Here is a 5,218-nt window from a genome sequence, read left to right as displayed (position 1 = left end):
CACGTAGCTAGTTTCAATTAAATGTGTGTAACTAAGTTATATGTGGCTATAGTAGTGCAATGCAATGCAGTACATACGTAACCGGAAAGTCACTTTTGATCCCCATTTTTTTAAGTTTGGAAATATTAATATTTATGGCTGAAAAAATCTGAAATTTTCTATACGTGCATATATAGATGTGTATTATATATCTAAGAAGTCCCATGGTTTGTATAGGAGATGCAAAAATAATAATTCAATAGTATTTTTTTTGTGACCAGATTTTTGTCCTATTTGTGTAGGATATAATATATTTTAGGACGAGTCTTAGGTCCCATCTAGATGAGAAATAACTATGTCTCATCTAACTTCTACACCGTTGGATTTTACATGGATATCCGTAGGGATTTTTTGTTTGGTTAATCAAGTAGTGTAGGATTAGATGATAATTAGCAAATCCGTATATCTTATTATTGGACAAAACTTAACAAGTGTATAGAGAACATTCATCCATATTTATGTAAAAATATATTATTATGAAAACTAAAAAAACATTTTGAGGTTTTTAAAATGAAGTGCTCCAATGCCCCCTGCTTCGAAAATATCAGTGTTTCTGTTATACTAGCAACATAGTATAAACGTGCTAACTGGGCACATGTTGCTGTTACAGAAACATTCAATGTGGTGACAAAGTGACAGCGGCGTATATTTGGAACCATCGGTTAAAGACAAGCACATGGTTATCGGGCATGGTCCATACATGAACATTATTGAGTGCAGGTCCCCTTCCCACAAGAAAAAAGCAGTAAATATTTTCTGAAAAAAAGATGCAGTAAGTGGAATGGAAACCCGCCGCACAAAAAGCAGTAGCTACATATATTCCCCGATGCGGAGAATAGAAAAATATTTCTGGCTCTCACATTACTTCACTCCGAGAAAGAGAAATAACTCCCGTGCTCGGCAAATATTTCTTTTGCTATGTTGTTGCAATATAATTGAACTGTTTCCTGTCAAATTTGAGAGAAGCATGCAGCACACAGTTCATCATCTTCTGACCGTGGAGCAGGCAGCTAGGTGCACGAGAAGCAATGGAGACCACCACCTCGCTCTTTGCCCAACACTGCCCATCACGCAGGGACCTCACCCTACCACGCAGACAGATCTACTACCATTTTACCATCTTTTTATCGCCAGTAAAATAGACTTGTTTTTTATTTCTGTACAATGTTACTGCCACACTCGAAGGGGGTCAACGCAAATACACTATGGCGTTGAGCTCAGTTTGACTAAGTATATGTCATAAGATAATATAGCATTAAAATTCATTCTGAATGGTATAATTTTATGGCACACAACTCATATAAGATTGTACTAATTGATAGTCAAAACAAATCGTAAATTGCTTGCGGGCCTCGTAAACCAAAAAGGAGGGAGCAAGCTTTTTCAGCATCAAGGTATATGACGTTGGCATAGCCAAGTTCAACGCCAGAGAGGCTGCCATTGGGCAAACGGTTTAAGTTTGGAAACATAAACTTTGGCACTCAGTTACTCAGTTTCAGCCAGGTCACAAAACGATGATACTGTTTTACGAAAATTTAGATGTGAACATTTCTAACCAACATACCTATACCCATGATATGTTTCAGATTCTTGGTAAAAAGATAAAAAATAAATTATCGTGATAAAAAAAAACAGGATTGATTTCTTTTGGAAGCTAGCTATGGCGCTTACACATGTCACGGAGGGATAGATGCAGACATCAGACAGGCAAACGTGTGGACGTACTAGATAATGTTTCTCACATGTGTATGCATGCATATGCATGCCGTCCAGATCGGTACGCCGTCGACAGGCCACAGGCGTAGCGTACAAACAAAAACAGCGAGCGCTAGCTACCAACGCAGCATCCATCTGGCTACAAGGTACGTATCTCCGTTTGTGAGCTGGCTTGGCTAGCATGGTCCAGGAGGCATTTGGAAACTTAGCTTTCCGATCGACTTAGCTACACAACCAGCCAACGATATGCTACATCTAGATAGAAAATGGCCACCGCCCGGAGCCCACAGCCAGCCGGTGCGAAAGCTACAGATCCCCACTCGTTTTAGTCATTGTTATGATCTCCTTTCTATTCCATTGTAGGATGATAGATGAGATGAATGTGGCCAGCAATTGCATTGGCCAACAGGTACTGTACAGTATAGTTGAATACTTGTAGGAGCATAACTTAAGCTTCACGTGGCATGTCTATTGACACTCTACACCGTGTGAGTCAGAACTGTAGCTGTCTTTTGGTTTTCCATTTGTCTTTAAAATTAGTACTGTAGGCTTTTTTACATCGAAGACACATGTTGTTCTTACATCCTACATTATTGTTATTTCTTAATTAAACTTCTAGGTGAGTGAGTCTGGGTGCATTGACAAGTTTTGGAGTACCACATATTCTTCACAATAAGGGCAGCAAGATTATTGACTATGTGCACTATTCTCTCGATTCCATGACATCTCATCATTTTTCTTTGTGTTGGACCGGAATATAACTTTTGCAATAAAAGAAATAGAGCCAGTGATGATTGTTTTTACTCCCACTGAATGAAAATACACATGACGTTTCGGGGATTGACATGCCTCATACACCTTGTGTTCGTAAAATTGTACAAAAATATAAGATGTGGAACTATTTTCCATGCAAAAAACTGAAAAATATTTCACCTTATCCATGTGAACAGCTTTAAAAAAAATTCATAGCCAAAGTTACACAAGTTTAACAGCATGATTTTTTGGACAACATATATTTATCAATTTAGGTGATAACTGATTAGCTGTTTAGAAACAGACACTGTTGGGGACAAGTACATTCGCTCTATGTTACATGTTGTATCATGCATTGATGTGATCATGAACACGATACAACTACCAGTATTTTTCTAGCGTGTACCTGTTGGTAAAAATTACTAGAAATTAGATGTTATCATGCGCGTTGCTGCGGAAATTTATTGCAATATATTCTTTTGGTGAGGTTTGGTTGTCTGGAATTTGAATATGAGAATGAAGAGACTACAAATACATAATATTTGTTGTATTTGATTATTATACAGTTATAAGATATTGATGGAATATATGTAGTATTTCTCACACATCTTGAGAGAAATAAAAGTACTGGGGTTGATGAAGTGGGAATGTGTGCATATTGAGAGAAATAGTATAAGTATCATTTTCCTTGAATGCATGTCGAAAGAAATAAAAATAGTACAGGTTGAGGAGGTGGCATCCGTACATTTTGACATAAATAAAGTAGTGGGATCAACTACTTATGTATATAGGACATGACAAGATGAGCAATGCATTATATTAATAAAAACAGGAATAAAATTTGCACACAACAACTTCACATAACCGTGTATTAATCTCAGAGACATTATCTCCTCGGATCTCAGGTGTATACCATATGACAGCCACCACTGGTACAACTCCTTGGGCACGTTGAGGGCCTCATTGATTCGGAGGATTCCGAAAATGTAGGGATAGAAAAAAAAATAGGATTGCAATCATGTCCTTTTGAATCCTACATGATTTTTTTTTTGCGAATATGCATACCTACATGATTCCATCAAAAAACAAAGGATTCTTTCCAAGAGGTTTTAGTGGATATTAAAATTCCTATGGAAGGTAGTATAAAGGAATCCCTAGGAATAAATCCTATAGGATTCAATTATACGAATCAAACGACCAATATAAGAAAATTTGCCTGGGATTCTAATCCTTCAAATTTGCTATGAAAATCCTTTGAATCGAGGAGGCCACGTGGCAAGTCTTTTTTTTTTTTGCTAATACATGCAGATTCAATTCTGAAAAAGTCACTCTGGACCTTTAAATCGTTCTCACAACCAGTTGCCCACTTGTCATAGCAATTGTATGGAGGCAGTGCAGCTAACTCGGCACAAGCATAAGGCGTGCATGAAAGTACACATAGCAGCACTATGACACAGTGCACTACAATCCTCATGCAACAGATCTGTGCACAATCCATGTCACATCGCTTTCATGTTTAATTATGCAGGGGCCCCTACCACAATGCATATAGTAAATCAGAGCATTGCATATGGCATTGCCCAATCATTTGACCCATTTTATTGTCTGGTAAGAAATAGTATGACAACTCAAACTACTTCTTGTCTAATAAAGATGGTTATATGCATCCTAATGATGGAGAGGCAGGGCAATCCCCTTTTTGGGAAAAAATTACACCCTCAGTTTGACAAAACTGTTCTATTGTTAGTGACATCCTATCATCTATTCTTAAATAGTTTTTTTTCGATTGGCTATTCTTAGATAGTTGTGCATCAACAAATCATGCATGTCCGCCACACCATCAACATGCCAATCACTATCTATTTGTATATGCATGTGGCCCTTTCACACCAACAAATCACGAATCACTATCACACCGTCATAATTAATCACTCAATTATTAACATCCTTTGCCATATTATCCATTTCTTAAAACTCCATGTTCATCCGTGTCCATGTGGCAACATGCAGATTATCTTCTAGTATAACCAAATAGATGATCCCACTAACATATTTCTGTCACCATGAAACCATGACACCTGCAACCATGCTATTTATATCAAAAAAAAAATTACAGCTATACAATAATCAAACAATAAATCATATATATTTTCAATTTGAGTTCTCATATTATAAGTCCACATGTTCATCTTCTATGTATCGAATCTCATTGATGTATACTACAACTAATTCTAACTGCAACATGCGGTGCAGTGTATGTTGGTGCCACATTGATGTCAACTAGGGGGGAGGGGGCTGAATAGATGACTACAAGTTTTAACTTTCTTATTGATTTTAGGGATTGTGGAATTATAAGTTTCCTATAAATGCAAGTAAGGTTACTGAAAAGCTTTCATGTTGTGCAGATTTCTAGGGTGGTTCACATGTGTCGTTGACATGCCAATTATTCATTCCACGATGTCTTAGCTATTTTTAGTGTGCTCTTGCTCTTTTTGTTTCTGAAGAAATGTACATGGGCATGATCATTTGTCTAGACAATGTATTTGGCTACACTTATCTTAGTTTTTTGCACATAATTATATTTCCCTTCAATGGACCTAGAGGACTAAACCCTTATCATACAATTCATCCATACCATCGAATTTGGTAACTGATGCTTTGTTTCAACTGTAACCCAATAAATGTCTAAGGCCATCTACAACACTGACCA

This window comes from Triticum dicoccoides, chromosome 4B (genome assembly GCF_002162155.2).
Source record: "Triticum dicoccoides isolate Atlit2015 ecotype Zavitan chromosome 4B, WEW_v2.0, whole genome shotgun sequence".
Classification (NCBI taxonomy): Eukaryota; Viridiplantae; Streptophyta; class Magnoliopsida; order Poales; family Poaceae; genus Triticum; species Triticum dicoccoides.
The sequence above is the reverse complement of the archived record's forward strand: the minus strand, read 5'-3'. Positions refer to the sequence as shown.